This window comes from Eulemur rufifrons, chromosome 7, assembly GCF_041146395.1.
Source record: "Eulemur rufifrons isolate Redbay chromosome 7, OSU_ERuf_1, whole genome shotgun sequence".
Classification (NCBI taxonomy): Eukaryota; Metazoa; Chordata; class Mammalia; order Primates; family Lemuridae; genus Eulemur; species Eulemur rufifrons.
Genome location: NC_090989.1, coordinates 81,739,329 through 81,749,905, shown reverse-complemented (window position 1 = coordinate 81,749,905; position 10,577 = coordinate 81,739,329). Strand labels below are relative to the sequence as shown.

Sequence of the window (10,577 nt, the reverse complement as noted above, 5' to 3'; positions counted from 1 at the left end):
AGCTATTCAAGATTTCTCCAGCACTGACTGATACAAAGCATGACGAGATGGCACTTTTAGAGACAGCAGCTTCAGACCCAGAAAAGGATAATGAGATGAGTTTCATATTACTAAATCAGTGGCAAAACATAATTTTCTTTCTTTCAAGGAGGCAGGAGAGCAATTAAGTGGTCAACTCAAAGTAAGGGGCACATGATCCATTCTGTGAGTGGTTAGGAACGGGGTAGAGATAGGACAGAAATTTGATCTCAGAGGTCTCACCATCTTAATTTGGTCACTTCTAATGAAAAAAATAAAATAGTCAAAAGATACCTTAAAGCTGAAAACCTGAACAGCATATTTTTGTTGAGTTTTTTATTTTTTTATTTTTTTGGCTTACTCCTCCTGTGATCACCTTTCAGGTTTGGCTGGTACTTTGTACAGAGCAATGAGGTTTCCCATAGTGGAGTCTTTCCCTGGGCTCTGTTTGGTTCTCAGTAAGGCAGGCCCATAATTTTTGCCTCCTCTATAGAGAGGGCAGTATGCATTAAGCTGCAAAGTCACCTTCCAAAAGTGAGAAAGGGATTAGATTGCTGCATTAGAGCTGTGGAAGTATTTGGAATGTTTTATAAATGGTTGCTACAGCAACGACAAAAAAGGTAATTACAAAATGTGTACATCACAACATGCTTTTAAAAGACATTTTGCATTGTGCTCACATTCCCTTAAATGTTGTTCCCAAAGGTGCTCAGCCTCTAGTCCAGCTGGAATCTCTGGGAAGAGGCAGAGACAGTTTGGCGAAAAAGGCGTGGTGGGTGGGGTGGAGGATGGAGGAGAATGGCAAAGTAGAAAGCAGCCTTCCAGTTAAAGATCAGCCCTCAGTTTAAAGGTCAGCTTCGGGCAGGCTGGCCTCAGATGGAGTCAGGGTCAGAGGGAGAAGCGGTGGCAGGGCGGGACTGGGATGCTCTACATCTCATTCAGGTCAAGCAGAGTCTGGTCCAGCATCCTTTGTGTACAGAGGTGCTCCTCTTTGGTACATTTCAGTTTATCTTCCAAATCATCAATTATCTTTTCCAGCTTGGCTATTGATCTCTCAGCAAACTCAGCACGGGTCTCTGCCTCCTTGAGTTTATCAGTAAGAATCTTTATCTCTTCCTCATATTTGTCTTCTTTTTGAGAATACTTTTCTTCAGCAGCGCTCAGACACTTCAGGTTCTGGTCCATTAGTCTGATCTGCTCATCCATCTCTCGGCAACAGGACTCTGCCAGCTCAGCTCGTTCCTCTGTGCATTCCAAGTCTCCTTCAATAATCACTAACTTACGAGCCACCTCTTCATACTTCCTATCTGCCTCTTCTGCCATATGTTTAGCTTCTTTGAGTTGGATTTCCTGGAGTTCCGTCTTTTCTTAACCTTTTAAGGCCCGGTTTTCAATCACCTTCATACCTCTTTCACTCTCATCAGCAGCTTTTTCCGCTTCCTCCAGCTTTTGCATGGCAGTGGCCAGGTGCTCCTGGGCACGATCCAGCTCCTCTTCAACCAGCTGGATCCTACGGTTCAAGGAGGCCACCTCAGCCTCAGCCTGTTCCGGGACCTGACTTTCTCCCTCCACTTTCTGCTGGAGGCACTCGGCTCTCTCCTCTGCATCATCAGCCTGCTGTTGCAGAACCTGGATCTTGCACTTCACCGCCTCGATGGTGGTGATCCCAGCCATAGTGCCTACCCTGCCCCCCCTTCCTGATAAAATTTAGTGCCATATAATAGCTAGATATAACCTACTGCCATGGTTTGGATATTTTTCCCCTCCAAAACTCATGTTGAAATTTAATACCCAGTGTGGCATTACTGAGAGGTGGGGTCTTTAAAAGGTGATTGGGTCATGAGGGCTTTGCCCTCATGAATGGATTGGGTTATCATGGGAGTGGAACTCATAGAGTTATAAGAAAAGGAAGAGAGACTTAGCACGCTAACACATTAGCAAGCTTAGCCCCCTCACTATGTGATACCCTGTGCTGCCTCAAGACTCTGCAGAGGACCCCACCAGCAAGAAGGCCCTCACCAGATATAGCCCCTTGACTTTGGACTTCTAGGCCTCCATAACAACAAGAAATAAATTCCTTTTCTTTATAAATTATCCAGCTTCAGGTATTATGTTTTAAGCAACAGAAAACAGACTAAGAACAAATATTGGTATCAAGAAGTGGGGGACGTTTTTGGTAACAAATACTTGGAAGTGTGGAAGCGGCTTTGGAACTGGGTAATGAGCAGAGGCTGGATGAGTTCGGAGGAGCAGGCTGGAAGGAGTCTTTCCGGTGAGGGCTTAGAAGACAAGACAAGGGAAAATTCAGAACTCTTTAGAGACTGGGTAAGTGGTCATGACCAGAATGTCAATGGAAATATGAAGAGTAAAGGTCATTCTGAGGTTTCAGATGGAATCCAGGAACACGGTATTAGAAACTGGAGTAAAAGCCATCCTTGTTATAAATTGGCAAAGAACTTGGCTGAACTGTATCCATGCCTGATGACTTTGTGGAAGGCTGAACTGCGAGGGTGATGAACTAGGGTATCTGGTAGATAAAATTTGTAAGCAAAATATAGAAGGAGCTGCATCGTTACTTTAGGCCATTTACGCTGAGATTTAGGAGCAAGGGAATAATTTAAAGACAGAATCTATAATTAAAAGGGATGTGGAGTGGAAAGAGTTGGAAAACTCTAAGCCTGGCCATACAAAAAGTGAAAAAGCTTGGTCAGGAGTGGAAATCAAGTAGATAGCCCAGCAACCGACCATTTGCATGGATAGAAGGGAGCCAGGTGCTATTCCTCTAGACCAGTGGTCCCCAAATTTTTTGGCACCAGGGACCATTTTCGTGGAAGACAACTTTTCCAGGGACTGGGGGCAAATTTGGAAGACTAGGGGAATGGGGGAAAGCAGACTCATGCGGTGATGCCAGCGATGGGGAGTGGCTATAAAAACAGAGGAAGTTTCCCTCACTTGCCCGCTGCTCGCCTCCTGCTGTGCAGCTGGGTTTCTAAGTTTCATGGAAGACAATTTTTCCACAGACAGGGGCTGGGGGAGGCCGAGCTCAGGTGGTAACACATGGCCCAGTTCCTAACAGGCCACAGATCGGTACCGGGCCTCCACCCAGGGGTTGGGGACCACAGCTCTAGACCATGAAAAAAACACCCAGAAGGCATTTCAGAGATCTTTGAGGCTGCCCCTCCTGCCACGGGCCCAGACGCCTGGGGGGGAAGAATTGTTTCAGAGGACAGGTCTGGGGTGCTCTCTATAGGACTGCTGCCTAGGGCCACCTTGGGGACCCTGTTCCCTGCACCCTGGCACAGTGCTGCATGGAAGCTCCTAGCGTGGAGGCCTCAGGTGAGGAGTATAAGTCTTAAACCTTGGGGAAGTCCACATGGTACTAATTGTGCAGGCTTGCAGGAAGGAAGAGCTGTGGAGTCTTGGCAGCCTCCCCTCAGATTTCAAAAGATGTCATCGAAAGCCTGGGGGCCAGACAGAGAGACTTGTCACAGAGGTGGAGCCATCACAGGAGCCCTTATTAGAGTAATGCTGAGCGAAAATATGGGGTTAGAGCTGCCTCAGAGTCCCTACCAGGGCAATGCCTAGTGCAGCTGTGGGATTGGGACTGCCATGGGGACCTCAGAATTGTGGTGTCACCAGCAGCATGCAACATTGGCCTGGGAAAGCTTCAGACATGAAAGTCCAACCCCTGTAAACAGGAGCAGCCATGTGGGCTGAGCCCAGAAAAGCCATAGGAGCAGGGCTTGGGGCACAACCCCCACCCCAGTGGGTCTAGGACGTGGCACATGGAGTCAAAAAAGATTATTCTCCAGCTTTAAGATTTAATGTCTGCCCTGCTGAGTTTTGTATTTGCTTGGGCCCTGTTACTCCTTTTTTTTTTTTTTTTTTGACTATTTCTTTCTTTTGGAATGGGAATATCTGTCTGTCTTATGCCTATACCTGGTGATTTTGTCTTGGTTGTAAATAATTTGTTTTGATTTCTCAGGCTCACAGATGAGCCTCTGGACTTTGGACTTTTGAAATGATGCTGAAATAAGTTAAGACTTTGAAGCCATGGGGTTAGAGTAAATGTATTTGTATGTGAGAAAGATATGAGTTTTGGGAGGCTAGGGACAGAATGCTATGGTTTGAATGTTTGTCCCATCTAAAACTCATTTTGAAATGTAATCCCCAATGTGTCAGTATTGAGAGGTGGGGCCTTTAAGAGGTGATTGGGTCATGATGGCTTTGCCCTCATGAATGGATTAATCCACTCATGGATTAATTGATTAATGGGTTATCATGGGAGTGAGACTGCTGGCTTTATAAGAAGAGGAAGAGACACCTGAGCTAGTGTGCTCCACCCCCTCACTGTGTGATGCCCTGCACCACCTCAGGACTCTGCAGAGAGGGCCCACCAGCAAGAAGGCCCTCACCAGATATAGCCCCTCAACCTTGGACTTCTCAGCCTCCATAACTGTAAAAAATAAATTCCTTTTCTTTATAAATTACCCAGTTTCAGATATTCTGTTATAAGTAACAAAAATGGACTAAGACACTTGCTCTGCTCCTGTCTCCTACCTACAGATGGGATTCTTCAATTATCAAAGCAGTTCTGGACTCCAGGGAAAGTTGTCATGGCATTCTTGGAAATTATAGGTGGTTGGAAGAGGGGATACCTCCAAGTATCGCAGATCCAGTAGTCTGCTATTCAAGGGAGGTGTCGGTGGAAGTGGTGAAGGTATTATGGCTTCTTTTATTAAATTTTCTCAGGGAAAAAGTTGTAGACTAAGGTGACATCTAAACAAGCCCTCTCTCTTGGTGAAGACAAAGGAGTGTGTTTCTATATTTTTCCTCTTCTTTTCCAAAAATTTTCATGTAGAGAATTACATTGATCCTTAATGTTAAGACAATTTTGCATTCCTCAACTTGATCAAGATGTATCTATCCTTTTTTTGTATTGATGGATTTAGTTTGATAATATTTTATTTAGGGCTTGTACCTATGTTCATATGTGACACTGGCCTGTAATTTGCCTTTCTTATAATGTCGTTTTTAAGTATTGATCTCAAAGTTGTGTTGGCCTCATAAAATGAATTGGGGACTATGGTAGGCTAGAAAAATGGCCCCCCAAATGGTATTCATGTCTTAATCCTAACAACTTGTGAATGTTACTTTATTCAAGAAAAGAGTCTATGCAGATTGTGATTAAGTTAAGGACCTTGTGGGGAGATTATCTGGGTGGGGCGAAAATGCCATTAGGAGTGTTCTTACAAGAAAAAGCTGGAGAGAAATTTTACAAAAAGAAGAAGAGAAGGCTTAGGAAGATGGAGGCAGAGATTCAAGTGATGTGGACAAAAGCAAAGGAATGCCAGTAGCCAACAGAATATAGAAGAGGCAAGGAATAAACTCTTCCTGGACCCCCCAGACCTGTGCAGTCGTGGGGACCCTGCGGCCTCAAGGCCACATGTGGTCCTTCAGATCCCCAAGAGCGGCCCCTTGACCAAATCCAAACTTCACAGGACAAATCTCTTTATTAAGGATTTGTTCTGTAAAATTTGGATTCAGTCAAAAGGCCATACTTGAGGATCCAGAAGGCTACATGTGGCCCCAAGGCATCAGGTTCCCCACTCCTACTGGAGGTTGTGTGGTCCTGACTCTAGCAACGTGGAAGAATAAATGTCTGTCATTTAAAACCACTCAGTTTGTGGTAATTTGTTATGGAATCTATAGGAAACTAATACATTCTGTATCCTTCCTCTCTCCTTTTTTTAATTCTCTAGAAGAGTTTGTGAAAGATTGATGTTATTTCTTCCTAAAGCATTTGGTAGAATTCACTAGTGAAAACCTCTGAACCTGGGTTTTCTTTTTGGGAAGATTTTCAATTATAGATTTAATTTCTTTAATAGTTATAATTATTTATATTTTCTGTTTCTCCTTGGTAAGTTATATGTTTTTAGTAATTTTTCCCTTTAACCTAAAATTTCAAATTTAATTGCTTATAGCTATGTAAAATATTCTTTTAATATCTTTGTAATGACTACATTATCTATAATGACATCCTTTTCTTCATTCCCGTCTTAAGACAGCTATGTCTTCTTTTCTATTTCTTGCTCAGTCTTATCAGTGATTTGTCAATTTAAGTTGTTTTATAGAGGACCCAAATTTGGCTTTCTCTTCACTATTGCATGTTTGCTTTTGATAATTTCTGCTCATAGTTTTACTATTTCCTTCCTTTTCTTTGTTTATTTTGCTCTTCATATTCTAACTTCTTGAAATGTTCTCTTAACTGATTAATGTTCAGCCTTTCTCTTTTTCTGATGTATGCATTTAAGACTATAAATCACCCTCTAAGCACTGCTTTAGGTTTATCTTACAATTTTGATATGTAGTATTTTCATTATTGGTCAATTCCAAATATTTCTAGATTTCTATTGAGATTTCTTCTTCTTTCGTCTATTTGTTGTATGAAAGTGAATTTATTTCTTTTCAAACTTCTAGGGACTTTAATTTTTTTCAGTTGACTTCTAACTTAATTGCAATGTGGTCTGAAAACGTATTTTATATTATTTGATTTTTTTGAAATTTCTTGAGACTGGATTTATGGTTCATCGTGTGGTCATTTTTTGATAAATATTTTCATATGTATTTGAAAACTATATATTCTGCTTCTGTTGGATGTATATTATTAGGTTGCTTGCTAATAATGTTCAAATCTTTTGTATCTTGCTGATTATCTATTCTATCAGATTCTGGAGAGGTATGTCAAAATATTCCACTGTAATTATGGATTTTTCTATTTCAGCTTTTAGTTCTTTTGATTTTTCCTTTTTGTGTTTTGAAGCTATATTAGCTTACAAAGAAACAGAATTATAATATCTTCCTGTTAGATTGATTTTTATCCTTATGAAAATTTTTTTTATCTCTACTGATACTTCTTGCCTTAAAGTTTTCTTTCCTAACATTAATATGTCTGTACCAGTTTTCTTTTCTTAACCTTTGCATGCTATATCTTTTCACATCATTTCACTTTCAACCCTATTTTTTTATATTTAATATATACTTATAAGCAGCATATCCTTGTAGTTTTAAAAAATTCAATTTGACAATCTTAAGTCTTTTAATTTGACTATTTAGTCCATTTATATTTAATAAAATTTAGGATATCTTATTTGTTTCCTTCTTGACCTTCCCGTGTCATGTTCTCCTTTGCCCTTCTTTCTTACCTTCTTTTGGATTAGTCAAGTTTTTGTTTTGTTTTTTAAATTCCACTTTAATTGCTGCTCTAATACTTGTTGGTTACACACTCTTAGAATTCTTCTACTGGTTACCCTTGACAGTACAGCAAGACTCTTTGATTTATTAAAATCTAATATAAAGGAATACTTTGCCATTTCCTAAAAGACGTTTTTCCTTTTGCCTTTTGTTCTGCCTTATCGTTGTCATCTATTTCAATTCTACATATATTTTAAACACCAAAAACTCTATTTTTGCTTTATACAGTCAATATTCATTAAGGACATTTACCATTTCTATTGCTTTTTTTGTTTTCTTTTGTTGTTTGTTTTTCATTTCCATATCTCTTTTTGTGATTATATTCCCTCTACTTGAAGAAATACTTTTAGTATTTTTTTTTAGCGCAGGGCTATGAATGACCTACAGTCTTTGTTTATTTGAAAGTATATTTCTTTTGTTTTATTTTTTAAAAGATATATTTACTATGTATAGAATTGTAAATAATGGCTAATTTCCTTCATTACTTTAGGTAGGTCATTTCATTGTCTCTGGCTCCCACTGTTTTCTCATAAGAAGTAAGGTCTCAGTCTACTTTTGCACATTCATCTTTGAATGTGCACATTTTTCTTTGAGTATTTTTTAAGTTTTCTTCTTTGTCTTTCAGCAGTTTCAATATAATGTACCTACATGTGGTTTTTAAAAATTTGCCCTTCTTGTAGGTGATTTTTCTTCAAAAACCTATGGATTTTTGTTTTCATTTTGCAAAATTCTTTTTTTTTTTTTTTTTGAGACAGAGTCTCACTCTGTTGCCCAGGCTAGAGTGCCATGGTGTCAGCTTAGCTCACAGCAACCTCAAACTCCTGGGCTCAAGTGATCCTCCTGCCTCAGCCTCCCAAGTAGCTGGGACTACAGGCATGCGCCACCATGCCCAGCTAATTTTTTATATATATATTTTTAGTTGTCCAGCTAATTTCTTTCTATTTTTAGTAGAGACAGGGTCTCACTCTTGCTCAGGCTGGTCTTGAACTCCTGAGCTCAAACGATCCACCTGCTAGGATTACAGGTGTGAGCCACCACGCCCGGCCTTTTTTGCAAAATTCTTAGTCATATTTCTTCAAGTATTGCTTTTACCCCATTTTCTCTTTTCTCTCTTTCTGAAAGCCCAGTTAGATGCATGCAAAAGTTTCTTACTGTATTCACTTTCCTTTACTATGTGAATTCCTTATCTATGACTGAGTAACAAATTACCTCAAAACTTAACAGCTTAAAGCAACAAACATTGGTTGTCTCACAGTTTCTCTGAGTCAGAAATTAAGGAGCAATCATCATTCTGGCTCAAGCTCTGTCACAAGACTTTAGTAGAGATGTTGCCCAGAGCGGTAGTCATCTAAAGGTTTGACTGGGGCTGAAGAATTCACTTCCAAGATGGCTCACTAACGTGTCTATTGGAAGGAGGCCTCAGTTCCTCACCACGTGGGCCTCTGCATGAGGCTGCTTGAGTGTCTTCATGATATGGCATCTGGCTTTTCCCAGATTAAGTGATACAAGAGAGAGAACTCAAGAAAAAACCTGCAATGCCTTTTGTGACCTAGTCATGAAAGTCATATGCTGCTATTTCTGCCACATTCTATTTGTTATTACAGAAGTGAGTTACTAAGCCCAGACCACACTCAGGAGAAGAGGACTCAGGCTCTACCTTTTGAAAGGATGAATATCAAATAATTTGGGGTTATCTTTTAAAACCACCATATTATGAATTCTGTCTTGTCCATTCTTTTCTGTCTCTTTGCTTTATTCTTGCGGGTTTTTCTTTTTTCTGACCTCTGTTTACAGATTTTCTCTTCAGCTGAGTTTAATATGCTATTAAACATATCAATTGAATTTTTAATTTTGGTACTTATCTTTTTCAATTCTAGAATTGCTATTTGTTTCTTTTTTAATTTTCCAATTACTGTGCATAACTTCTAGCTCACTGACAATATTTTCAATTAAAAAAGCATAGCTATTTTAAATGCATATCTGATTAATTCAGTCTTTGGAAACTATATAGCTGTGTTCCTCTTGTTTGTTGTTTATACTTATTCTTGTTCATGTTCTCTTGCCTTCTTTTGTGTCTGCTTATACTTGATTTTTTTCTGGATATTTTATTGGAAAAATTATTTGAGAACTTGAAAGATGTTACCTTCTTCCAGAAGGGATTTTTTTTCTTTAAGTATCTGCAAGCATTAACTTTTGGGATATCATTAATCCAATTTCAGAGACTGATATTTTCTGGACCACTCAGATAACTTAAAGCTGGGATTCCATTCCTTGTTCTCCCAGATACAGCTCTTTGGAGTGCCAATGCAAAGATGGAGGGTTTACTAGAGAACTTGTAATTGGGAGGCCTGGACTTAACTTTTGTCACCCTAGCTGCATGAGAAAAAGCATAATTTAGTATCTCAGCCACTTTACTCTAAAATTGGCAAATATCATCAGGATAAAAGAGGCCAATAATTGGCTAACCTCTTTGGATTTTTGACTTCTTTAATATCTCATACAGGTTATCTTCACAGTCTTGTTAGTTCTTTGATTCGTATAGATCAATGTTTTATATACGTTATTCAGTTTTTTTCAGTTTTCCTTTACTGGTAGGGTGGTGGTCTCAATGATAATACTTAGTCAATGTGACTGAACTCCAAAATCTCCTTGTTCTTTATAGCAATATAAAGAATAAGCAAGATCTGATTACAAATAATTAAAGGCTTTTAACAAAGAATGTGCAGAAATTACTTGTGTTTGTCCTTTGTTGCAAAAATATTACTTACCTTCTTGAAATGGACGTGGAAAACCTTGCATACCATGCTTGGATAAGTAATAGTCATCCCAACTACTTCCAATGAGGAGGAACACTATTTGCATGGCAATTAGAGATCTCTGGCCTCATGGATATAATTTTTCTTGGGAGCTTTCATATCATATACTATAAATGGAATGGACGAGCCTATGTGGTGTTTTGAGTGTAGTTGATAAGGATGGAGGAGAGAGAGAGAGAAATAGAGAAACTAGTCTGCTCGTGGTAAAACTGTAAACCTAAACAGATTTATATGTAGGCCTGTGGGATGAACTGTCATAGGGGTTAATTGCATGAGGGTTGTGGCTGGATGTGATGGGAGATGGAGAGGAGAGCTTGGTACTTTGGATTTGTGTCTGAGCCCTGTAGAAAGAGGAACTTCAGGCAGTAGCTGAAGCAGTCATTTTAATAATGGGTTTGTTGAAATGAGGGCACCGGCAATGCTGTTCTGATTTCCAGTGACAAATGAGACACAGAAAGGGTACAAGAGGGTTTCGCACTGGGAACTCTG

At 39.6% G+C, this 10,577-nt stretch overlaps 1 pseudogene; it reads right to left on the bottom strand.

The window, feature by feature from the left end:
- Positions 1-945: 945 nt before the first annotated feature.
- Positions 946-1,692, bottom strand: LOC138386461 (tropomyosin alpha-3 chain pseudogene; annotated as a pseudogene).
- Between the last annotated feature and the right edge of the window lie 8,885 nt (positions 1,693-10,577).